The 27,488-nt window shown below is 42.4% G+C and overlaps 1 protein-coding gene across 2 annotated transcripts in view; it reads right to left on the reverse strand.

The window, feature by feature from the left end:
• Window positions 1–27,488, reverse strand: part of ATXN1 (ataxin 1) — a 266,307-nt gene that overhangs the window by 205,318 nt on the left and 33,501 nt on the right. The window contains exons 3-4 of one of the 2 annotated variants that reach the window (XR_008597463.1): window positions 23,782–23,833; window positions 23,246–23,427 (exon numbers count right to left, since the gene is read on the reverse strand). The exons of the other annotated variant lie outside the window; for it this stretch is intronic. The gene's annotated coding sequence lies outside the window, so the exon portion shown is untranslated. Of the gene's footprint in view, window positions 1–23,245; window positions 23,428–23,781; window positions 23,834–27,488 lie in introns of those variants that run through there. 2 annotated transcript variants of the gene reach the window in all.

Raw genomic sequence — 27,488 nt, forward strand, 5'->3', positions numbered from 1 at the left:
TACATCTGCTATCCAGTGAAGAACTGGCTGACCAGAGATGACATACAGAGTTTAAAAGTCAGTCAGGCCCAAACAAGGACGGATATGCTGTTCAAACTAAGACAGAGGAAACTTTGTGTGAGCGCACTGACAGATTTCACAGAGGTCTTAGGGAGCCTCAGGCTGTAAATGACAACGTGATGAACTCTCAGTGGGTCTGTTTTCTCTCAATCCCACAATGTAGCTTCTGGGTTTGCCTTTGCATAGAGGAAAGAGGAGGGGGAGCAGAGCTAACAAACAGGTTAGGATGCTAGCTGCAAAGTTTGGGCTTGGAGAAACTAGACCCACTATGTGGGACTTGCTTTTCTACATTCCTAAGAAAGAGTAAGCAATCATTACTAGATTATAGAGTCCTCTCCTCACTGGTCTGTTTAAGCAAAGAATTAATGTGGAGAACAAGGAAGGAGGGAAGGGAAGGGTGGCTGTATTTCTGACCACTGGTCTATCAAGATCAGTACTGACTGGTAGCACTGACAGAGATTCATCCTGGAAACCTGGGATCTTCTACGTGCAAAGCAGATGCTCTGCCACTGAGCCACAACCCCTCTACTTCAAGATACTCAAGTAAAATATTATATTAAAGTGAGATGGTATTTATGCATACATATTGTTTATATACATAACATAAAGATATTTTATGCATTTATATTTTAATATTGCTTTAACTACATTTAATGCCTATAAAACCAGCTTAAAAGTTTTTTTTTTTAAAAAAACAAGGTTGAACTGCTCCCGATACCTTTCTCCCCAGCAAACCACGTTTTCCTTCCCCAGTTACATTGGCAAAATTCTACAGATTTCTGTCATGAAGTTATGCCATTATAATCCGTAAAACCATTTTGTGAAGAATATACTTAAGACTCCTCTGTGAAAGTGACTATACTATTTCTCTACAAAAACAAAAAATATAAATACAACAGATTTCAATTTTTTTATTAGGAACAAGGATAGCAGAGATTACATTAGTCAAGTCCCACTCAAGCCCCAATTTTAAAAATGAGTTGTGTGTCAACTCAACACCTTCAACAGTATATTTTCTTTTTATTTTTAGCAGAGTTCTCTAAACTACTTTAGTCCTATTTCTCTTACTTTGAAACTACTGCAACCAACATTTTTTTCTGTATGACCACCAATACATAAATTGGAACTGAGGGACTTTCCCCGCCTCCATGAAATCCATGTGACCTAGTCCTTGTACCGAGCACAGGACTGACTGCATGACTATCAGAAACCTGTAGAGGAGGGGGAAATCCCACAACCAGCTCAGCTCCTGCAGATACAGACAGACAAAGATGTTGCAAAAACCAGTATGGTCAAGTGCCCCAAAACACAAACTCTTTTTAATTTCTGTATATACTTTGTGAATTATTTTTATTGAATGTATGTACAAAAATCTTTTAAAATATACATCTACTAGGGCAGTGAGGCCCAGAGTTTTGAAAAGCCAAACAAAGGATTATTTTTAAGGATTATACTTACTGCTCCAAGGAGCCAGAGAGGCAATCACCTTCGTTCAGATACAATAAGCTAAGAAGGGCAAGGGCTGATCATAGGCCACGCTCTCCATCGCAACTTGCCCATATTCTCAGGCTACAATAACTGAAAATCATCTAAATTATGATGAGACTGCATTCTAAGGACATCCTGGGACTGATCTGCTTTAATAACATGCCTGAGCCTGCACAGACACCGTGACAGTGAAGAAGTACACACCCTTCCCTATCCTCACTGGAAGAAAACAGTAAGTGCTGGCTGTAAAGGCCATATTCATGGCAAGACTTTCTCCATTTGCACTCTAGTCTACAAGCCATTTCATTATTCTCAGTTCTCTGATAAACCAAGGAGCAGTATGGACTCACCAGGAACGCCAGGAGTCACTCAGGGTGACCATTTCAACCACCTAAGTCATTTCCATCAAGACACGACTGTTCTATGTTTTCTTAGATTTTAACTTTTACAACAGAGAGAATTTGTGACAGCCTTGCTCCAAAACTTCTCTAAAAACTACCAACGTACTATCCTTGGACAATGTGTATAGTAGGGAGGTGGGGTGGATAAAAGAAATGAGGTCTTTCAGTATGTGCAAAATACCCTTACTTCATCTCATCTCTGACCTCTTGGGAATGGGGTAGGGAAGAAATGTATGCTAACTTTCAATCTCCTTCAATAACATCCACCAATTCACACACATAACAGCTAGTGAACGCCTAAGAACTCAAAAACAGTAATACATTTAGAACTCAAGTCCTCAAACTCAGCAAAAGTGTGGATACGCCTAAAGTACATTTTTCAGGCCCAGTGAATTAAGCAGATGTTTACTGAAGTGTTTTTTCTCACTGTAAGGATGTAACAAAAGGCATATTAATCTGAAAATTAAATTGAGTAGTTTAGCTTCAGATAGAGTATGGGAACACCAAGGGTTCCAAAATTATATCACTAGTACAACATACCCACAATTGCTACAACCACTTCCAGGAATTCTAGCAGCAGAAAGTCACTTGAGTTAAATTACCTAAATTAAAGTTGTAATTCCATCTTCAGTCTGTGATGATACCAAACACCCGGTTGAAATTTCAGACTTATTATGAACGGGGATACACTGCAGAGAGACAATAATGAACTACTAAGGTCATTGCTGAATTGTTGCATAAAATTAAAAGTTTATGCAATTTAAAAAAAATCTCACTTTTAAAGTATTTCCAAAGTAATCAGAAAAAGGACAACTGCTACATTTGGAAACACAGAAGTCATAGATTCCCATAATCAATCACAGACATTGGTTAAGGAAAATCACTCAACAAATAATCTCAGAACTGGTGAGAGACTACAGTTATACAGATAGCCAAGAAAAATCGAAGTTGAATAGTTCACAAACCAAAAAGCACTGTCTCTTTAAAAACTGAAAACACACCCACATGAACAAGCACTGGGCAGGAAACCTTGGTGTCCAAGTTATGCCCATCAGTCTTCACTTACTCATTGTTACAATCACTGGTGGAATCCAGCTACTACATTAAATACAAAGTGGCTCTAAGGTACTTCATTATGCATGAAAGATGTCTACCAGGGAATTGTAGCTCAACATTCCATGCATAAAATCAATCACAGAAATTAAGGTTGCAGTCCTAATCAAATTTGGTGGCGGAAAGTGCCATCAAGTCATACCTGCTGGGATTTTCCCCTTTGCTGGGATTTTCAAAGCAAAGAGACTAATAGTGGTGGTTTGCCATTGCCTGCCTCTGCATAGCAGGATTTAAGTCCAGTGGCACCTTGGAGACCAACAAAATTTCAGGGTGCAAGTTTTCTACAGGCAGCACTCCCTTCTTCAGACTCTCAACAGCCTGAAAATCTTGTTGGTCTCCAAGGTGCCACTAGACTCAAATCCTGCTGTTCTACTGCAGACCAACAGGGCTACCCACCTAAAACTGCCTCTGCATAGCAGCTCTGCTCTTCTTTGGAGGTTTCCCATCCAATTACTAACTAGCCAAAGCCAACTGTACTTAGTTTCCGAGATCTAACAAGAGTGAGCTTGCCAGACTATCCAGGTCAGGATCTAGCAGAACTACAGGAGCATTAATAGTTTAGGACAGAATAAACAGATAACCACATAGCAACCCGCCCCCTGAAGTTAAGAGACCAAAAGTCAAAGAAGTTGGACCTTGAGTGTTATTTTTTTGGTACAACTTAAACACATTTTCAGAAGTGTGCCACATTATTGCAATGCAAAGCTTTAGAACTGATGCAAAATATCAATATGCATACAACATTTCCACAAGTCAACATTTCTGCCATGGATACTTGTTATGCAGAGTAAGAACACTGCCTAATCCCATAATAAAAGCTAAATAAAAAATAAAGTGTAAGGATTGAAATGCATAAATTGCGTGGTAGCAAAAATACCTGGGCTACAATCCTATGTGCTCTTTCTTGGAAGTAAGCCTCACTAAGCTCAGAGCATAGAACAGTTAGAAATGTCTAGATAGAAGTGAAGGTACAAGGACCAGAAGGCTAGGTGGATTTCTGGAGAAAGTTGAAAGAGGCACACATAAGGTTTTCATTTGGAGCCAGCAGCAGCTATGCAGCAAACGCAGCAAGGAGTCTGTTCTTCAGTTACAGACAAGAGACAGAGAGGAAGAACCACTGCAAAAATATATTTTTGCACAGATGGAACACATACAGGTATGCGGAGGTAAGTAATCTTGAAACAGATACATAATCGAGAATTAACATCTTGTCACCGGTTTAGCAGCAACTTAGGTTAAAACTAATAAGATCCTAATAGCAAATTATGCACTGAGTTGTCATGCGGCAGGATGTAGCATGACTCATTTGCATTACTACTAGTGACTTTCATTGCCACAAAAGTTCATTGTTAGCCCATGCACAATGAAGAAATATGGTTAAAGGGAACATTATCGCTGCTTTTTAACTTTGTGTTTTGATGCTTAAACATCAAGCCTTATGACGTTACAGAATGAGTTCTTTTACTGCTGTGACATTCTAGGGAGTCTAATTTGCATCCTGAGTCCAGGAACAGAATTTTTTAAAAAATTAAATATGAAGACTTCACAAAAGCTTATCAGAGAAAACACCCTCAAGATGCAATTGTTTGAAAGTAAAACTTTGTGACACAGAAGATAACGATGTGAAATTTCTTGAATCAATTACAAAATAGTAGGGGAGGGGGACAGGTTACAAGAGATAAGAGATGGATGAACTGAGTAGAACCAGAACCAAGCCCCTTAGTGAAGGGTAAGGTACTGGGAATGCAGGAGGGGGGAACTTCTCCCATGTCAACGGCTCCAGGGACACCTCATTTGCTGGGCAGAAAGCCAGCCCTGAGTGCCAAGCAATATCATCTCCAGATAGAGTGCCAGTGTTCAGCACATGCACCAGAGGTTGCCTATCCCTGGCCTACAACTAATGCTGCTGCATAGATGACTAAATCCCAGCACTTCACTCTGACCAGCCATCTGTCACCATTTAACATCAGTCCCCTCTCTGGCTAGCATTTTATAGTGCTTTTCAAGTTCTTAGGGCCTTCATAAACCACTCTGTAGTGAACTAATCTAACTCTGTAATCCAACTACAGGTGTTTGCAGAACCTAAAAAATAACCTTAGAAAACATTCCTGGTTGCCAAAATGTGCCAGTGCTGCAGAAACAAGAAGCCTGGTTGTGATACAGGTTGCATTCTTGACTGTGTTCATTCTAGAGATGCCACTTAGACTGATCAATGTGGTTGTAAGAAACACAATGTTCAGCCTTAAACTGCTTCAGTGAATTAACATCTCACATGCCACATGGCTGGGACAAGCAAGCTAAGATTTCCAAATTCTCAAGAATGGTACGGAAATTAGGGAACTCTGACCTGTTATGTGAGAACCTGGCTTTCGCTTTCAAATAGTTACACACATTACGCTTTTGTTTTGGCTTGACAATTTTATGTTTACAAATGATAATGACTCAAGTTCCACACTTGCTCTTGATGGCTCCTCTATAAACAGTAACTACTCTGATTCAGAGAAAACAATGCTGCTATGCTTGAAAACTTTGCAGCACAGTCTGGAGGTAATGTCAGCCAACTCACACCGATGAGTTGCTGTGATTTGCATCTGCTAAAGGGCTTCTGGAGCAGGCCCTCTGCAAAAAAAAACAACAGGTGGTTAGCAGGCATAAAAATTAAGGGACCCATTATATTCCAAAAGATAGGGAAAGAAAAGGAAGCCCACCTCTTACACTTGCCATATACACTGCAATTCAAGGTACAAATATAAACGTAATGCAGAGAGGGGGTGTCAGATTCTACCCAAGTTGTCTCACTGGTTCTTAGGCCCTTGTAAACTAACAGGGACTCCAGCACGACATTTGCTTGCCTAATGGGGCAGCATTCTGCTTGTGCCATGTGGGAGCCCTGCAGGTCTTGCCTGCCACATGGGAAACAGGGAGGTTCCTTTTACTTACCTGCTGGCATGAAACAATGGTTTTATTTGTTGAATTTATATTCCACATTTCTGCTATACAACTCAAAGTGGCAAACATACTGTACCCAGGCACAAATCAAACCCAGACAAGCCCTCTTAGCTTTAGTGCATTTAGTGGTGGGTTGGGATGTTAAAACAGCCCTGGAGCAAGGTTAGCCCAGCAGCCCTTATGCCCCTCAGCTCAATTCCAGGGTGTGGCTAAGATGCCTACAACTGTGGCTATCATGATATGAGCCAAAACAGCGCCAAGTGGCTTCTGTGATGCTGCCAGCATTACGGGGGCTCAGAGTGATCCTAGCCCCCCAGTGGCCATCCTGGGCCATATCTGATCTTTACCCATGATGGAGAATAATAGGAGCCTGAATGTTCTTAGGAGGTAGTCATACCACAGTAGCACAACATATATATCGCATGCAGAAAGCCCCTGGTTCAGTCCCCAGTATTACCAATTAGAAAAATGTCAGGGCTGAAAAAGATGCAATGGAGATCATGGATTCAGATCAGGGTTATGTGGGAAGGGAGCCTGTATCAGTTAGGAAGGACATAGAACCTCACTATATTCAGATACTGACTTCTCCTTTTAGATGAACATGGCATCTTTTTGATACCAAACGTAAAGAGTTCTGCATGTCAAGCATCTACAGAATGGTCTGGAAACCTCCTCGAAACACTAATAATAGCCTAATAACATTTGATTTATATACTGCCCTTCAGGACAACTTAATGCCCACTCAAAGTGGTTTACAAAGTATGTGTGTGTGTCCTTACGACAATCACTCTGTGAAGTGGCTGGGGCTGAGAGAGCTCCAAGAAGCTGTGGCTGACCCAAGGCCACCCAGCTGGCTTCATGCAGAGGAGTGGAGAATCAAACCCGGTTCTTCAGATTAGAGTCCTGCCACTCTTAACCACTACATCAAACTGGTAGTGCCTAGGGAGACCTGTGGTAGGGCTTTATAGCTGTTTATAAATGTATAGCTCTTATGACTGTAAAGATAGGCTGTATGGAAAATGCTTGAAGATTCAGTGGGGGCTGAACTGAATTTCCTAGGATCAGGGACTAGACTTCACTAACCTGCATAGCTCACTGTCACTCACTGACTAGTAGAGACAGAATACATTATGAAAACTAAGGAAATATATGTACATTTTCACTGTGTGTTCATGTTACTGATTTCAGCTTTTTCCTGGAAAAGATTTTTTTAAAGTGTGCATAGCCCTGCCCAATGGACAACAGAGATGCAGCAAGACTGCTTATTTCTTTGCATTCTTTCAAGCACTGACATGTACCTCAGGGACATAAAAGAGAGTTGGATATGTATATAAATTTAACTGCGAAATTACAACTGCTGAGACTTGCATACAGAGGGATGAGGATTTACTTTTAATTAAATTCATTTGGATTTTCAACACAAGAAAAACAATCACCGTCCTCCTCTATTAATCCCATTTGAACAAGAAACATTCTTAGACATGTTCTCTTCGCAAGGCACACGTATTTTCTGCTGAAGCCCTTCTCATCTATGGCCTCTCACCCCACGGTCAAATGCTGATAGAAAAACTTGGCCTTCAAGAGAAAATCGTTACCTTGGAGGTGGCAAAAGATCTAAGGGGGAAAAAGTTAAATGGATACTCTTTCCCCTCCAACACAGCTTGGGCTCAGACATTTTCCCTGTGTGATTTTTTTAAAAAAAACTGCTCTTCCACAGCACTGAACATTTTTACAACGTTTACCCCCTGTGTTAATTCTGCTTCCTGAAGAATGCTTACATAAGACACATGACATTTAGTAAAGGAAACAGCACTGCTTTGTGAAAAATCTCTGGCAAGGACCACAAACACTGACTGCACTTACAACTCTGTCCAATTCATCCTCCTTATTTACAGGCATAAGACGACAAGGGGGAATATCTTCCCAGATAAATATGACATGTGGCACTGGTATGAAAGCTTTTTGAGGAAAGAACACAATTTGATATATAATTGTTTTAATGAAATGCTTCCTAAAGGGTGTGCCTCAACTGATTTGTGGCTGAGTTCCTAAGCTGAAAACAATCGGTGTGGGGGTAGTAAGTGGATGGAACACAGCAGGAGTACTTCTGAATCAAGGGAAGGTAACAAATTCTGTAGCAATAAATCTGGAGATTATATATGGTGCATTACTGCTTACTGGCCTGTACATACATCCTAGTTCTTGCACTGGATCTTTACCAGAGCCTCTGCTAGGCCTCTCAGCTCGATAGTCAAACTGAAACACCACACAGAGGTTAATACAGAGAAGCCTTCTTTCCTGTTTGCACATCAGATAACCATACTCTCTATACTTGATTCATCTACACAGAATATCATGTCATGCAGGGCTTTTTTTCTGGGAAAAGAGGTGGTAGAACTCAGTGGTTGCCCTCAGAGAAAACGGTCACATGGCTGGTGGCCCCGCCCTCTGACCTCCAGACAGAGGGGAGTTTAAATTGCCCTCCGCGCCATGATGCAGAGCGCAATCTAAACTCCCCTCTGTCTGGAGATCAGGGGGCAGGGCCACCAGCCATGTGACCATTTTCAAGAGGTTCCAGAACTCCGATTCCACCGCGTTCCAGCTGAAAAAAAGCCCTGATGTCATGGCTTGCAGAACTAGCCCTCTTTCAGGTTGTAAAAAAGAGAATGTATCTGCACTCTTAAAAGTGGCGACTGATCTGAACCCCACATGCTTTCAGAAGATTGTCACCCCTGCCTTTCATGACCCCCTGCCATTCAGTTTTCTGACAGTTTTCATCGAGTAGAGCTGCTTCCTCAGTTGTCCTTCCTGCCACATACTGATGCTCAACCGAAATTTAATTGCAAGTCTATTTGCCCCCGATCACAACTATGCTACCTACAGGGCTCATTTTGAGGGGGAACGCACAGGAACGCAGTTCGGGTAGTTCTGCAAAGAGGTCACATCAGGTGGCCCCGCCCACCTGACTCTCGGCCATTTTGGGCCCATTTCAGCCTGGATTGGGGTCGAAACAGCCTGGATCGGGCTTCTGACAGGTGCTGGATCACTCTCCTGCTCATTAGCAGCCCAATCCTGACCATTTTGGGCCCCTTTTCAGCCCCTTTTTACCATTTTGGGCCCAATTTCGGTCCAATGACCAGGATTGGGCCCAAAACAGCCAGAATAGGCGGTCAGGGGGTGTGGCATATGCAATTCAGTTATACTAATGGCACGCTTCCAGTGATGGCAAAAGGCATGGCATATGCTAATGAGTTATGCTAATGAGTTCCTCCAGCTCTTTCTATAAAATGACCCCTGGCTACCTACAACATCAAAATATTGTAGCCTTAACATGTGTTTTCTCTGCTGTAGTCACTAAGGCTGGAATTACTTAGATAGCTAGTCAGTGAGATAAAAAAAGATGAAGTACCAGAGACTGATTACAATCCAAGATTAACCAACCAGAGATTCTTACAGTGCAATCCTAAACAGAGTTGCATCCTTCTAAGTCAATGAGCTTAGAAGGCTGTGACTCTGCTTAGAATTGCATTGTTATTACCTAAGTTGGCATGTTCTCCTATAACAACTAAAAGCAACGTTTGCCACTCTGTTCAGCAAATGGGTAGATATATACATATGGAATTCAAAATACACATACACTATCAGTTGTCAAAGACGTACACATCAATTGATGCTGTCCCTTTTAAAATACATGGAAGTCACAATCAAGAAACAATCAATCCATATCTGAGTGGTCCATTACAGATAACATGAAACATATGGAAATGGTATTGGGGAACGGAATAGAAAATTGGTTTCTAGGGCCTGCTTGGGACCATTGCAAATAAGCAGGAAAAGGGCAGTAATAGGAATGCAAATATTACTTGAATTAGAATGGACCTTTCCAGGAGACAAATAGTATAAAGCAGACAAGATAATCCATGATCTCAAGTAAGACAAGAATAGCAGACCAAAAAAAAGCAACAGAAAGTAGCATGCAAACAGAACAGAAAATATGCTATGGAAAGATACTGTCAAAAGAATAAAAGGAAGAGTGATAAAGAGACTGAAGTTAATACAAGTAGCTTACTTGTTCATCGAGTACTCAGAGTAAGAAAATTAGGGCAAGGATATATTATGTAAGAAGGTGGAATAAATTTTCATTGCTAAACGGTGACTTTTTACTTACTTACTTACATCATTTATGGCACTTCTCTTTACTGATGGATCTCTTGAGACCACTTCAGCCATTTGACCACATTAAACCACCATCAAACAGTGACCATCTCTACTGCGTCCTGCCATGATTTGGATAGTGAGATATAGAGCTCAATGTTATCTGCATATTGATGGATCCAATTCTATAGCTGTGAATGAATTCTTCTAAAGGATTTACACAGAGGTTGAGTCTCTCCTGGTAGGAGGGAGGGGGAAGGGGGAAGGATGCCCTCACTAAAGAGTTCCTCTTTGATTGCATGATTAACAGTCAGTTCTGCAATAGTAAAACCTTGTGGGTCTCTTCCTGGCAAAAACATTTGGAAGGATAAACCACATGTACTAAGTGAAGCTAGGAGTTGAATAAAAATTGCACATTACATTAAAATATATTTTTCTCTTTCTTTTGGTTTCTTAAGATTTGGCACAATAATGTCTTTCATTTGTTTCCTCAAATGCAGGAGTTGAAAACCTACCGCCTTATATTCTGCTCTTTCAAGCTTCAAGATAGCAACCCAACTGGAAAACGAAAAAAGAAATACTGGATTCCAGCGGGGATTTTAATATCTAAAGAAACTTAATACCTGTGGTATTCAGATTTGGCAGCAAGCAAATTGAAAATCAATGTGTGCTCCAGCTGCTCCAGCTACAATGCTGTTTTCAATATCTCAGCCCAAAGCAAGTGATCAGGATTACCGTCAGTTATCACAAACTATTACTTACACTGAGAACCAAAAATTAGTAACATATGCTTTAAAAATTCCTTTAAAAGGCACTGGTAGGAGCCATCTGTTTTTCAGCACCTGAAAAAGAACCCCACCTCTCTACTTATATGTAGAACAGTAAAATTTGAGGGCTGGGAGTTGGATTGCCAGATTCTTGCTTGGAAACTGTGCCTATTTTTAATAATAGGCACAGGGATGTTGTATCTGTTGCATCCCGTTTAATGCCTCACCAAGTCCTCTAAGTCGCCCAAATCTACTACCTGCAGTGGGGCAAACCTAGTCCTACTGGCGGCAACAGGTAAGGGAAGAGGGTTAACGAGAGATACTGTGGCAAGAATCTCACTTGAAGCACAAGAATGTAAGAACCACAATGCAGGATCAGACTAAGGGCTCATCTAGTCTAGCACACCATCTCTAGCAGTGGCCAATCCAATGCCCTTGGGGAGCTCAAGTAGGGTTCCGGGCAGCCTCCAGGTGGTAGCTGGAGATATCCCGGAATTGCAACCGATCTCCAGGACACAGAGCTCAGTTCACCTGGAGAAAATGGCTGCTTTGGAGGGGGGACTCTATGGCATTATACCATGCTGAGGTCCTTTCCCTTCCCAAACCCTGCTTTCTCCATGTTTCACTCCTCAGATCTCCAGGAATTTCTCAACTTGGAGCTGGCAACCCTAAGCTCAAGAGGCCCGGCACATTTAAAGCAAGGGTGTACTAGTCAAGCAGTTAAGAGGGCCTAAAGAGATCTTGGCTGAAGCTAGGAGCCAAAGTCAAAGATATGGAGTCTCCACAGATGCTGGTGCCACTTAATTTCTGAACGTCCCTCATTTTACGAATAGCACAGGCCCCCAATCATGCTGGGCCGGTGGCATTGGAGGGAGAGATGTTCCTGTTTGGGCTCTTTTGAAGGAAACAACAACCCCTCCGATATCCCATGCCATGGCTTGAGAAGGATCAGGTCCCCGTGGAGTTTGTAAAGGGAGGGAATTCCAGCGTTAAAATTGTGGTGGCACCTCCAGGGAAGCCTGTTGGACGCAGCAGAGGGTCAGAATACTACCACTCTCTCAAGTGGGGGGCAGGGTTCTGAACTTTCCCCACACTGGGAAATTTCCAAGCCAGGTATGTGTGGGGGATGGGTTTCAGAGGCAGCATCTGAATCCCACCTCCCCGTCATGCATGAGAAAGTTCTGCTGCATCCACAGTAAGAATACAACATAATGGTTTTTTGTAGGAAGGAGACTGGATTTCAGAATACTATCTCTTAATTATTGTCTCAGCTGGGAGGACAGTCTGTCTTACCCCTGCCACTCCACAGAAAACTTCTCGCCAACTTGACCCCACTGACAGGCGGCTTGGTGCCTCTCCACAGATCCAAGTACTTTGTGTACCCCAAGACTGAGGATTCTCCAGGAAACATTAGTGGGGAGAGCATAAAATTGAGATGTTCTTCTTCCAGGACACACAATCTCAGCTCCAGCACCTTTCTCCCTGCTCTGTGAAGGCCTTTCATGCAACACAGGTGAAGCTGCTGGGCTTAATTTATATTTGAGAAGAATAGTGTATGTCTTTATTATGCTGATGATCATGATCTAGGTGAGGCTAAAAGGTTGCAGACTGGATCAGAGTGAATTGACTTAATCCACATGGCAACAGAGAGGGATCTAGCCAGGAGCACAAATGCGTTTTGGATACAAATTAACTCAGCTGAAAGAACTCTGCCACTATCTGAAGTTCATAGCTTAAGGATTTCCCTGAAACTAATGTTGCTGCTAAAACCTCAGATAGTGGCTGTGACAAGGACTGAGCATCGTTTATCAGCTCCAGCTAATTCACCAGCTACACCCACTACGGAAGCCAGTAGTTGGCTGACTTTTGCCAGGAAAGTAGATTACATGGGTATTCGAAAAGCTACATTGCCTTCCTACGTTTCCAAGCACACTTTAAGGTGCCAACATTTACTTTTAGAGCCTTGAATACTCTGAGTCGAGAATACCTCAGAGACTAACTACTCTCGTATCAGTCCTTCTCTCAGTGCTGGTTCTTTGTGTTAGTAGCTGTACCTCTTGTAAACCTGAATATGTAATAAATTTTTTATTAGAATCTCATTGTGGGTTCTAAGATTTTGATAACCTGGATTAAGATGTAGATGAGAAAAAAAATCACAGCTGCACATTTAAGTTATTTAGACCATGATCTTAAAGAAAGAGTCAAAAACAAGACTTGTTTTGGAATGTCAAGGCAAAATGCTTGCACGGGGCATCAATATAAAGATAACTGAAAGTGCTATGAGAGCGCCAGAAAGGGCAATGTGAACCCCAGCACGGCACATATCAGCACAGAAAGAGAAGGAGCTGCAACTTGTTTTCAGTACATAGCACTAAGGCCTTTTCATAGTTTTGTCCATAAACAATAGAAAGTTACTCAATTTGTCGCCAATAAATATTCATTTCCTTAGAATGGTTTTGAAAAACTAGAATTGCATTTTAAAAAGCTAGCAACATTACAAAGAACTGGTACAGTTCAAATTGGCTGTAGGAAAAGGTGACAGTAATATAAAATGTTACCCTTTTTGCAAGTTTGGGGGAGGGGGACTCCAGCCTCCCCCAAAGCAAGATAAAACACAACCCAAACTTAGGAGGGGGGAGATGACTAGCAACTGCAAGGAGAGGAGATGAAAAGGAAAATAATCACATCAGGTTCTTCCACTCCAACTGGAACGGCTTTCATATCAAAAGTGACCTTCCATTTCCTCTATTCAGACCAACTATCTTCAATAAAGGCTAAAGGGCCAGCATTTTCCCTGAAAGATCCACAAAACCTGGAAGAGAAGTCTGGGCTAGGAACTGTCAGTGCACATGGTTTTTCTCCACCTTGACTTCCAAATGCAAACACTTTTTTGTTAAGCGTCCACACAATGTTATGCAAGAATCATACTGATTCCAAGTTTTCCCCATCCTCAATACACTGTTTCTCAAATCTGCTTTACTCTGATCTTTTTGGGAAAAAATGTGGCCTGAGAGAGTAATGAATGCCATCTGGAAGAAATGGTGTACATTCTCGTAAGCTGCAAAAGTCCAACAACCCATGTCAGTGCCATTTTCCCACTTTCAGCCCTATGCAGATGCCATGCACCCAACACTTTTTTCCTCCTGTACCACTAGAGGGCTTTTTGAAAGCTTTTTTTAAGAAGTCTGCAATTGCTACAAAGCTACAACCGATCGGTCCTGTTGCAATCTTTTTTCCATTTCAAATGTTAATAGTTCTTATAGAGCCATAGAGCATGTATAAAAAACAAAAGAAGTGGGTTCGAGTCACCACGGCAGCTATGACAGCCACGCCCCCGAAGCCAATGTGGAGTCACTACAGAGTACAGATGGAAGGGGAAAGCCAAGGGAAACGATTTAAGAGCTTGCACAAAAAACTCCACATGTGGAAGTTCTGTTGTGAACACACATGCTCTGTATTCACAGTGGTAATGGAAGCAAAACAGAGAATCCCTGCAGGGTGGAAGCACCGTACCGGGCTTAAATGCAGGTTTTCTGACTCTGCAGAGTACATCTTCCCGTTAGTTTAGAAGTAATGTTTAGCTCACGAGACCTTCATTACTTTTTTCTTATTTATTTTGCTTCTACCCTACTTTGCTCCACATTTTGCTGCTGGAACAGAAATGCATCTCTTGGTAGTTTTTACACATCAGTATTGGTTGCAACACAGCTAATTTTTTGTTCTGTTCTTCTGGGAAGATAAAAATCTTATGTTAACTCTGGCTCAGGAGCTGGTGCAGACATAACATTACATTATGATTAACACTGACAAGGGAAGGGAGGGGGGAAATCACACAGGAGAGGGGAAGGGAGATGGAGCGCAAAAGTTAAGATATTGGCAGAATTCTGCCTGCATCGGGCCTCTAGCTGACAGGAAAGAAATGATTTTAAAAATAAACAGGTACATTTCATATTGCCTACGAAAGCAAGGAAGAAGGCGGCCAGATCTATATGGGCATTCAGAGCTACAGTAGACCTTTGCAAGTCACCACAGCAGCAAAAATTCAGTTTAAGGAGAATAAAATCTATTTGAATAACCTTTCTAAAATCAGGTGCACAACCAGCCTGTGAATATAAGCAAATCTACTGTATACTGCTTGTGACAACTCTTCCTGTCTGGGAGGGATCACTTATATACTTTAACTTTCCCTCCTTCCCATTTTCCTCACAATCTTTGCCAAAATAAGCTCCATGTTTCAAAATATTTCAATGGAGTTGGAAGGTGTGTCATATTTCGCTTCTCCAAACCTCGTTATTTATAGATTAAAATGCAGCAGATTTGCCCAAGAGAAGTTGCACAGGGTTTAACGCACTGTGAAAAAGCAACAGATTTGTTCTAGCAGATTTAACAGTCAGAAAAGGCTGAGAAAATAAGTTGTACTTTCCTTCCTTACATATGGTTCTTGTTTGTCAAAATGTAATTTTATGCAAATAGTTACAACAAGGGAATGCGTTCAGTAAAAGGGATTACTAGCCAAATGTATTGAAAACCACGGGGCTTGCCTTGTTAGTGATCAAACAAAAATCTATAATCAAATTTCAAAAAAGGGGTAATGTGTTCCGGTAGATATTAGGAGAGGAAGGTGCTAATATTTATGAAAACAATGAAGATATTTCTCACATTCTCCCTCTCTCTTAATCTTGACTGCAAGCAGATACTTCCTTTTTCTGCTATGGGGGGGGGACATTTCTTCTTCACAGCTAGTTTCTTCAGCAAACTTCTATTAGTTGTAAAGCCAAACATCACCCTCTCCTTCCAAGGATGCTTAAAACTGAACTGATAGCAGGCACCAATTATCGTGGAAATCTGCCTGGATGCCTCTGTAAATAACCATATGCATTACATCACCGTGTGCCTTTTTGAGAATATTACTAGTATGGGAAGAACTAAGTGTTCAGTATTTTGAGCTCCTTTCACTTGATGCTCTTCTCTTCCTTCAGCATAGTACAGTGATTAGAGTGTCAGATTAGGATCTGGGAGACCCAGGTTCAAATCCCTGTTCTGCCACGATGCTTGCTGGTTGACCTTGAGTCATCATCTCTCAGTTCCCAAACAGGGCTCTGTGAGAAGAAAATGGAGAAAGGGAGAATCATGGGCACCACTCCTTGGAGGAAGGAAAGGATTAAAACTGAAGACAATTATATTACAGATCAAGCAACGTGTGGTAGGCAAAGTCAAATCTATGATGTGTGCTAAGCTTGGTGAGCAAAATGACAGTCTGTGCAATTCAGATCTATATGAAAAGCTAGCATCAGTAAATACTCTTTTCTCAAAAAATTTAGTATATAAACACTAACAGGATAGTGTTTGGCATCTAATGATGAAGTCATAAAAATAAAAGGCACATTTTCACCAAGCCATAGCATTATTTATTCAAATTATTTATTAACGCCAATCAAGAGAGAAAAGATACTTATTCTGGAAAGATAAGAATCATTTCACCATAGCAGTTTTCAATCACCACACTGGGGAGAATAAACTCCTTTGGATTAATATTGTGGACATCAGGAAACAGCCAAACTGTATTCTCCTGTACAGCATATGGCCCTGACATGACACTAGTTTGACTGAAGGATCACTCTGAGAAAGGGGTCCTGAGGCAGTCACAGCTACCAATGTGCTAATCAGTAAGGCCCATAGCCTCAGGCACTATTACTCTACATGCCTGTATCCAGCTTGGCAACTAGGTGACTGAATGTAGCCAACAGGCCACCAGTTGTTGATGCCCAATGTATGTGAGCAGGGCTTTTTTTCTAGAAAAAGAAGTGGTGGAACTAAATAGGTTGCCCTTGGAGAAAATGGCCACATGGCTGGTGGCCCCGCCCCCTGATCTCCAGACAGAGGGGAGTTTAGATTGCCCTCCGCGCCGCTCAGACCATCTAAACTCCCCTCTGTCTGGAGATCAGGGGGCGGGGCCACCAGCCATGTGACCATTTTCAAGAGGTTCCAGAACTCCGTTCCCCCACGTTCCTGCTGAAAAAAAGCCCTGTATGTGAGTAACACACAGCAGTGCTCTTGTTAATTCATAGGTCTGTATATTATTCTGATCATGCCAGGGCATGAAACCAGAAGATGTAAAGACACAATTCGGTTCTAATCAAACTGCATTGTACTTTTACATCTGGACATCTTCCTTTGTTACACCCCTCCCATCTAATCAAGCTCCAATGTACCTTTATATCCTGATGCCCTCCCTTGTAACACCCCACCTACCCTTTGGCTGGGATATAAAGGCTCAGGGATCTCCATTCCTATTCATGTCTGAAGGAGGGAGCCCTGACTCTAGAAAACTTAGACACTGAAAATCTCATTGGTCTCTAAGGTGCTTGTCTCTGTCTGCTTCAGTGAATGTCAAGAGTGCAAATGCAGTAAAGAGAATGAAAGCCATCAGAGGCTTCTCTCAGATCTTCCAGCTTCATACGTACAAATGTCCAAATGGCTGCAATTGAACACATGCTTTAGTATTCTGAAAAACTACTTAATCTGACATGCCTAGATTTGTCTAGAAATTAGTGAATACATAACTTCAAAAAAATCAGGCAATCAGAGTTTTTTACTGAAAATTCTATTATGCCAGTAGTAGTCCTATGAACCTTTCGTGAAAAACTGTCTCCTTACTGACCTTTATCAAAATTGAACAAATGGAAGTATATCTTTACTGCATAATTCAGCAGTTTGTATTTCTATTAACACACTGAATAGATGCTAAGAGGTGCCAATATCCCTGGGATTTATTAATGTACTATGAGAATTTATTCCCATTCTGGGTATCTTATAGGTTTGCTAAGCAACTCTAGACACAATCCAACAAGAAGTATTTTAAATGATGTCTCAGAGCCAAAGTGAAGTGCTTAAGTCAACATTATCTGAGTAGTACCTTTCAACGAGAACAGGCATTACTGATAACAGCGAATATATAGAAGTAGTATTGGAGCATGAAACAGAAAATGGGTTTTGCTATCTGGTTGTTACCAAAATAGAAAGAAGGAAAACATCAAGAAAAGCTAGTAATACGAACGAAGATGTTACCAGTAGTGGAATGAAACTTACCTGGACACAATAGCATAAAGAAGTCAAGATGATTGACTGTCATTGAAAGTAGCAAAGTCACAGTCAAGTATTTAAACTCTATTTGTTTCAATGGGGCTAGGCCCTACCCACCCACATAGAGAGCTTTGTGCCATCTGTCTACCTGGGGTGCCCTGTCCTATAGCTATGATTATTTAAATAACTGCAACATATGAGTGGAATGGATCACCTAGGTCTTTCCAACTGCAGATGAATTCAAATTAGGCTTGGTTTGATTGAATTAACTTTTATGGAATTAAGAGTCCAGTTTGGTACTTGGAAATAAATCCTATCTTGATCCCTGGAGTCACAAAGTGAAGTCAGAGAGATCGCAAGCAGGTTTTGTTACAGCGCTTGGCCCCTCCTCAGAACAGTCTGCAGTGAGATCAGGAGAGCCCCATTAAACCCTCTGGAACAAGGTGCAAGTCTATCATCTTTCTGAACTTTTCTAGAATCGGTCTAGGACAGTATTAATCAGCCCGTGTGCCCCAACATATAAGTAGGTGAAGCCTGTGAAAGCGGTTCCCAGGCTTTTGTAGTGCTACTGATTTGCGAATGCACTGTTGGGTTTTTTTTAAAGCTCATCAACATGCCAAGTAAATTTGGACTTTTGGATCACCATGCCAGAAAGGTTTGAACCACTGGTCTCTCTCTCTCTCTCTCTCTCTCTCTCTCTCTCTCTCTCTCTCTCTCTCTCTCTCTCTCTCTCTCTCTCTCTCTGCATGTGTATGTACAAGATGAAAGTAGAAAGAGATAGTAAGAAGAATTATATATGCTTGTAATGAGAGCTCTTGTGCCCAGAAATTGAGTTACGGCAACAGAGTAAGAAAAGGTCTACTTTTTTTTCCAAGTCATAAGCAAAATAGATGTTTTAGATCATTTGCTCCATTTTTCATATAATAGGATTTGCTTTATTTGAGCGGCTACATTATGCTGCATAATGCATCCAAGAATTAAACAGAGGCATATTACATTTCCACAATGTAAAGTAGAAACTGCACCACCAGCAAAGGCCCAATGGGTAGGTCAGTATTTTCTACAGAGGTTATAAAAGTGAAGTTTTGCTTCCTCTCTCTTCATTATCTTCCCCTCTTCATCAGATTACTGTCCAGTTTATATAAACTTGGTCAAATAACTTTTTTCTACTCATCAGATAAAATTTAGCCTTTAAAGTATCACCTTTTCAGTACTTTCATTCTGATTCATTATTTATTTCCAACAACCATCACATGACAATGAAAGAAGAACTGCCAGCGGGCACTAAAAGTCTCAGAGATTTTGAAAGACCACAAAAGAACGAACCAGTAAGCTCTCAGCTGGCAAAGAACTGCTAATGAAATTGTGTTTCCCTGTGCACGATTCTGGGAAACAGTATAAAAGATATCCCATTTTAATAACTCTTCCAATGGCAGTGTTGGTTTTCTGCTATGACATTATGCAAGGATTACTGTAAACACACTTACAGAATTCATGGCGTGTGCAAAGTTGGCAGGGCAGGAAGAGAGCGAGTATGTAGGAAAAAGGTCTAGATTGAAAAAGTTTTGAGAAATAAAGTATCATTCCAAATTGGCTTACCTTGAAGACAAATCATTTCAACTTTATGTCCCCATTAGCATTTTAGACCACTTAAGAGCACTCAGCAAAAAAAGTGAATTGCCATTTGCACAAATCCAAATGAAAGCAGCATGGAGTGTCACCAATACTACCGCACCAACTGCACTATCACTAACATGATGTTTCATACAACAAGGGAAAAGAGACAAAAGTGACAGAAGGGCCCAGAAATAATCAACAGCTGCATTCTTCACAAGCCATGCTGTTCCACATCTCACTCCTCAATCCGCATAACTAAAATACAAAGCCTCCAAAAGGGGAAATTGTAGTTTAAGAAAACTCCTCACTTTGCATTTTCTAGATAATACAGACTGTTATTGTGCATTAGGGTCTCCACTGAATTTATCAGCTTTCTCCCATACATTATGCCTCATCAGTATTTCCATAATGGAAAAACCCCACAAGGGTACTGCATCTGTATATAGCAGAAAAGTATATAGTGATTTACACCTTCAATTTTACTGGGTCAATAAAATCTCGTACTTTTCAACCATGAGAAACATCAGTAGGCAATTCTTGTCAATAAATATGAAGCTTCTATTGATTGGTGCATTAAAATTAAATGTAAATTAATAAAATAATTCAGGGAGTTTTGGTAAGAACAGTCAAACACTTTATGTGCTCAAAAATTTGATATACAGAAGTTATATTAATTTTCACTTATAAACCATCACCATAGAAAAATGTCTGTCCTATCCATTAGCAGCATGCTGATTCTGCTGAATTCAAATATTTAACAAGATTCACCAAATTTCAGCCTCAAGGTTTTGCAATGTTTCTGGGATGGTGCAGGGTGCCCTCAAGTCATAGCTGATTTATGGCAATCCCTGCAATGTACCTACATGCAGAAAAATAAATGCACCGCATCCCTAAGGGATTCCCTAAGGGAATTCTCCTACATGGAGATTATCTCCAAGTAGAAAAGTAACATGTATTGTGGCAATCTGCAGTACAATGGTACCATTTCTCTCAAGGTACTTGTATTGTCAGAAGAGCTAATGAGTTAGTTCGTCATACAAACCATCTTTCAGAGTTCTGAAATGCTACAGATCCATCTACCATTTTTTTCTTCCCTTCTTCCACCAAGTAGCTCATGGCAGCATACACAATTCTCTCCTCTTCCATTTTATTAAGGCGTGAGTAAATTAAGGCGTGAGTGGTCCAAGGTCACCCAGTAAATTTTGTGGCTGAATGAAAATTTGAAACAGGGTTTCTCCGATGTCTAGTCTCCTACTTTAACCTCTGTGCTAGTCAGAGGTTAAAGTAGCAGACTAGGCATGGGGTAGGTCAGAGTAGATCAATTTCTTCTGTGAACAAACAGCTTACTTCCATGAAGAAGCAGTTTTTGTTTACCACAACAAAGTACCAAACTCAGCTACACAGATAAAAGAAAACATGGTCCTCATCTTTGATCTGAAGGTTATTTCCTCAATTGATTTTAGTAAGAAAGAGCCACCAAGTTGTGGTTTTACCCTATCAAACTCTCATTGTGAGGCTTCTCTGTGAAGGCACATCTATATGCTCAGACTTATATTTTAACATTTGTTGAAGTAGTTTATATCTGATTAATCCAAAACATATCTAAATTTGACCACGTAAGTGCCTTCTCAAAATGACGTGGAAAAGTAACCAGGGTGATTTATCCCCCTTTCAATTTTCCCCACAGCTCTGAAATATTAGGCCAAATGGTTAAACAACATGTAATTGGTTGCAGCCTTGTGATCAGATTGGACAGATTTCTGTGCTTGCATGAAACTGTATTAACTAGAAGTAAGCTTACCCATGTTGATTTTGAGCACAGAAGTGCACTTTTTTCTAATCTGCTCAATTTTCAGGGTCTCAAATCTTTAACACATATCTCAGATGCAGACATTTTTGCTCACTTATCAAATTCATTTAGACATTAACAGTGTACAGAACTACAAACAGAAAGAATTGAAAAGACTTACTGAATAAAAATTCTTAAGTACAAAGGCTTTTTGCTACTTTCTTGGATGTAAAAAAATCTTTAGAAAAATCTTTAGAAAAAATCTACCATATCCAACAACGGAGCTATGGTCTTCTACTAAGAAGTAACAGACATCTGAATAAAATAAGGAAGATTCAAAATTCTAAAACCGCACCATTTAAAAAGTTCAGAGAGTAGCAACTTCACTCTTCTTTCTGTTGTTCACGTTTGAACTCTGTCCCTACCATCACTACCATGAAACCCTCCTTACCTTATGGTTTTAACACAAAAAGAGGGAGAAAGGAGCCAAAGGAGACATCTGCTATTAGTAGTGTACTATGACTCCATCACCTCACCTGAAACTCAGTACTGCAGTAAAAAAATAGTAGCAACTGATTCTTGCTCCTATCCTGGAAGCACCCTGGGAAGGAGACTATCAGCGCAATCCTAACCCCCCCCAGGCTGCACCATCGCTCGTGCGCCAGTGCAAATGGAGTGGCGCTGGACGGCACCCTAATGACTTTCGCAGGACAGTCCCGCCAGCGCCCAAGCGTGGCAAGGCAAAATGCAGCGGCCCCTGGGAGGTCCCGCCCACCGTTCCCCTGACAACCCCACTCACACCAGCCAATGGGCACACCCCTCCCCTCACATCCTGGCAAGAGAACAGCAGCAGCGCAGCCAATGGGGAGGCTGCGATCGCCGCCGCCACCACCAATAAGCCCCCATCAGAGGGCAGGCATCCCTGCCAGGGAGGGGGCAGAGGTGACAGTGAGGGTCCAGATTGACACCCCCCCCCCGCCTGTCTAGCCCCCATTTCTGATGAAGGCCAGGCCAGTAGCCACACATACCTGATGAAGGACAGGTCACTGCGCCTGCACATACCCACTTTCCACTGCTACCACCGAAAGAAAAAGGTTCCCCCTCCCCCTGAAAAGTAGGGCCAGACAGTAGGGAGCTGATCTCTGTTGCCTGGAGAGCAGTTGTACTTCCAGGAGATCTCCAACTACCACCTGGAGACGGGCAACCCTAATCAGTCCCCAGGTTCCGGAGAAGCAGGTGGGGGGGGGAGGCGGGGCCGGCAATGAGTGACAGAAACGCCCATTGGGAACCATGTGGGAGGCCGGGAGGCCGTTTGAAAACTAGGGGAATGAAAAGCGCGCTCAGACTTGCTGCCGCGCAACGGGAACACATCACTGCATCTCTACAAAGCGAGAGCGGGGGCTGGGCCTTGACAGCCATGCCCCCCCAGAGTGAAATGAGAGACCCTCCCCATGCCAAGCCCATCCCTGCCTCCACAAACACAACCCCCACCCCCTGGCAGCAGCTTTCCATCTGCACCCCGTCTTCCTGGATTATCAGATGCCAGCCACTCAGCCTACCAGAGAATGAAAGTCCTCGGTGCCTCCCCCCCTCCTCACAGACATTCCTGGGCCACAGTTCAAGTCCCACCCCTCTGCCTGACGTTACATTGGGGGGTGAAGGGGGGTGGGGAGGCTGAACGGTGTCTGCTTGATGCATTTGTAGGGATGTGCGAGTGGAAATATGTGACGGGGGTGATGGGGGAGGGGCTAAGGACAAAGTCAGACACGCAAACACAGAAGTTGGTTGTTTTTCGACTTGTTTTTATTAAACTGGGAAAAACGCCATTGTTTCTAGGCTGGAAAGGGAACCAAGGCATTTCACACAGCCCTCCTTCTTGCTCCCAGGGGCAAGGTTGAGATGCGGGCTGCGGTGAGATATTGCTTCCTGGGCTGGATCCGAATGTCACTCACAGAGGATTGGGGGGGGGGCGGGGCGGGGAGCATAAGACATGCTCAGGATGTGCCTGCAAGAGAAAGACACACATGTGGGCTTTGCCTCGGTCCACGGCTGAGGCAAACCCCACACTCCAAAATCTGAGAAGATGTACATAGTAGAGAGCGGCAGCGACCAGCTGATGCCAGACCATCTGCCTTGGGATGCTTTTACCTTTAAGGGAGGAAACAAGCTGGTAGTTACAAACACCTGGTCAAGAGTAGCTTTCTGGGCAACTGCCTCTGGGGCGGGCAGGAATGGCCACCATCGCCCCCTCCCCTGCAGAGCCACATCTGAAGAGGCTACTGGTCAGGTGGGTTCAGGTGAAGGGGCAGTTAGCACTAATCAGAGGGACAGGTTCGCCGTCACCCCATCTCCTCCGTACCTGTCAGTGTTCCCTTGTTGCTTAACGAGCTGGAACTTCAGAGTCAGGACACCTGCAAGGAAACAGGAGTGGCTGCTGTTAGTTAGCCAGATATTCTGGACTTTGCCCTTCTTCCCTTCAGCGAGTGCAGTTCTCCCTCTTTTCTTGCAAAGTCCCCAAAGTGCGCCCAGTGCCTGCCACTGTGCGACCCTCTCCCCCGCCTCAAAGTGGCCACAGCACACAGCAAACGGGCAGAGATTCCTGCTATGTGCTCACTTACCTGAGGGGTGTGGGCAGCGCTGGCCAGATGTTTTATAGGGTGCCTTCGCGGGTGATTGGGTGCGGGGAGGAGGGCTCGTCCACGCCGGGCGCGCACACTGATTGGCCCCCGGGATAGTTCTCATCCTATGCTCCTTCAGGCCACGGGGGCGGGGCTGGGCGCTCGGAGAGGGGTCCGAGTTTTCGCCGTTCCATGGGCGCCTATGGGCTACGCCTTCTTCTTTCGTGGCGTAGCTATTTTGCACCGCTGTGGGTGGTCCCGCTTCTGGAAGGGCTTAGGGAGCGAACTAACTCCAGCCCCGCCCTCCTCCCCGCCCCCCCTGCACCGGGGCAGGGCTCTACGGCACTCCTCCGCCTCCACCCAGCCGCCTGTTGCTTGCGCTGGCACCAGCCCACCAGTGGTGCAGCGCCTCGTCCCACCACTGGTGGAAGGCCATTTACGCGCATGTAAGAGCCAGATCCGCCGTCGCAAGCCTTAGTTCGGTTCCTATTCACTTTCCCCGCCCATTAGGATTGCGCTGCCCAGGAACCAACTACCCATTGCCCTTGTACCCATAAGCCCAAGTAAACTGGTTGAGATACCTGCTGCTGTCATGTCAGGTTGAGTATATGGGTCCATCTGATTCATGTGCCTTAACAACTGCTTCCCCTTCAAGGCGCAAGGAAGTCAAGAATTTCAGTTACCTAGGCTAAAATGGGAGCAGAACCAGGAGGGGCACTGCTTGGTGGTTCAGCATCTGCTTTACAAACGAAGATTCCAGTATGAACTCCTGGCTTCTCCGTTAGAAGAACCAGGTAGCAGATGGTATGAAAGAGACCTTGGAGAGCTACTGCCAGACAGAGCAAGCAACAGTGACACTGACAGACCAGGGGTCTGACTCGGTATAAGGAACATTTATTAATGTGTTCATTTAGACCCAGCCGAAGAGGACCACAGTTTCAGCAGTTTCGACGTAGCATCTGAGGCCATTTGTACACTTGCTTTCCTGATTGTTTTTTCTCCATCCATATTTCCCCACATACTGTGATGATAAAAAGATGAGTGCACTAGTTGAAATGAAATTTGGTATTCTGATATATTTTTCTTTTATAATGATGCAAATGAACTGAAGAACATGACCTCTTCACTAGTTTTGTTCTTTGTTGATGGTGTCTGGGAATCAAGAGTAAAGTGGATCATAGCTTTATAGTGACTGCTTGTTAATCTTCCCTTTGCATAATGCTGGTACACTCTGGCCCAAATACCACAGATTTATTTGATGTACACACATTTTCAAAAACTAGTAAACAAGTTACGGTCTATTATGAAAGAACAGCTTTGTAGCTTTTTTCAGGCACTGTATTTATATATAGGCATTGTCATATGTCTCCATTTGCATCTCAACAAAATGTGACTGTTTTCTGTTTCACGGGGGGAGGGAGGGAATCACTCAAGTTCCTTCATTCATTTTGTCTTCATAACTCCCCCTACCAGCCTGCTAAAAATGCTTTAACTCAGTATTCCTTTTTGTACCTTTAGCTGTAATGCTAAACATTACTTAATTTTATGTATTTAGAAGTATCAAGTCCTATTAACAAGGGCAGAGAGCATCCTTATAAAACCCAAATATCACAAGTTTTTTGGAAAAATTCAAGTATTAAGCTAGACATCTTAAAATTTCAGCTGAAATTGCTCTTATTTATCCCTAGTCAATTATGCCTTTCTGAAATAAAATGAAACTGTATATGCACCTCCAGAAAGTACTCGGACTTGGGTTTTGATAAGACTTCAAAGGAAGGGAGTGACAGAGCAGGAGAGCCACCAATGAACATCTTTCCACCAATGAACATCTTTTACACTTCATTAAAGTGAGTACTATCTAAGGTTGCAGGATAAAGGGGGGGGGCTGGTCTCAGAGTACGGTTGCCAACCTCCAGGTGGTGGCTGGAAGTGTCCCGGAATTACAACTGATCTCCAGGCCATAGAGATCAGTTCCCCAGGAGAAAATGGCTGCTTTGGAGGTTGGAGTCTATAGCATTACACCATGCTGAGGTCCTTTCCCTCCTCAAACCCTGCTTTCTCTAGGCTTCACCCTCCAAATCTCCAGGAATTCCCCAACTTGGAGCTAGCAACCCTATGACAGAGGTATGTAAGAATCAAGCTGTTTAGGACTTAGGACAGATATTAAAAGTAGGTCCTTGAATAATTCCTGTGGACATTAGAAAGTCAAGGTGTAATATGTTCTCATTCTCACTAAGGCACAGACCATGTTCTGTACCACCAGAAGCATCCAAACTGTCACGAAGCCCAGCATCATGATGAGTGCATTACAACAGTTTAGTCATTATTTTGTAAAAGCATGAATGTGTGTTGAGAGCTATGTTACTTAATGATAAAGTAAGATACAGCATTCTTATTGAGCGCTAGTAAAAAAACACTTCAGGGCACTATTACAACTAGGTCTGTGCACTTCAAAATTTTCCTTTTTGTTATCACAGAAAGGGCACAAGTATCACTTTCCCAAAATATCAGAAGTATTGGAATTGTTTCCAAAATCCATTTGGGGCGAATTTTTTGGGTTCAGGAATTAGCAAATATAGCCTCCCTCCATATGTCAGGTGTACCGCCCGTTGAAAACAGTGCTGAAATAACCTGAAAAATTCCTGAAATTTTGGCAGAGACATTTCAGAAATCCTAAAATGTCAAGATAATCACAACCTGGACCTAGCAACAGACTCTGAAGCCTTCCAGGTCTAGTAGTTTGAATGAAGGCTGATTCCTATCACACCTTCACACAACATGACCTATGAAACATGATTATTTTCAATCAACACGTGCATCCAAAGCCCACCATAGAAAACAATGCAGATCCCAAATGAAATGTCGAGTGATTTGGAACGGATTGTTTTGTGTGCGGAACAAAAAATCCACCTCAAATGATTGATAAAGTGCATTATCCAACGTGTGCAGAATCAGCCATGGATGAACTTAAGGTTTCATGAGGTTACTGAAGGCACCAAAATCTCACCAACCAGACTGACACCTGTTTCAAAGTATTATTATTATATATAATGAAACTGGTCCCTGGAGCTTCTTGCATATGTGACCACTGAAGTCACTGGAGTTTACTAGTGTTTCTAGTATGTTTTATCTATCTTGTACATTGTCTATCTTGTACATTTATGTCCAGAATGCACATCTTATTCCATACGTGTTTTGAACATATGTCACAATATGACAAATTGTGATCTGGCCATATTTTGATACATTCATAAGATTTCAGCACTAAACAGTTTACATTAAAGGCTTATCTTTCAGTCCAAAGACTACTGTGAGCTTCCCATGACATGGAATGCGGACACTCAAATACTGGTAAAAATTTCCTTAAACATCACTCGGCTGTTAGCATTTTGAGCTCAACTTTTTCTCAGAACTGAAAGAACTGGTTTGCTTTTCTTCCCTTCTTTTT

The sequence above is a fragment of the Eublepharis macularius genome, chromosome 7 (assembly GCF_028583425.1).
Source record: "Eublepharis macularius isolate TG4126 chromosome 7, MPM_Emac_v1.0, whole genome shotgun sequence".
NCBI lineage: Eukaryota > Metazoa > Chordata > Lepidosauria > Squamata > Eublepharidae > Eublepharis > Eublepharis macularius.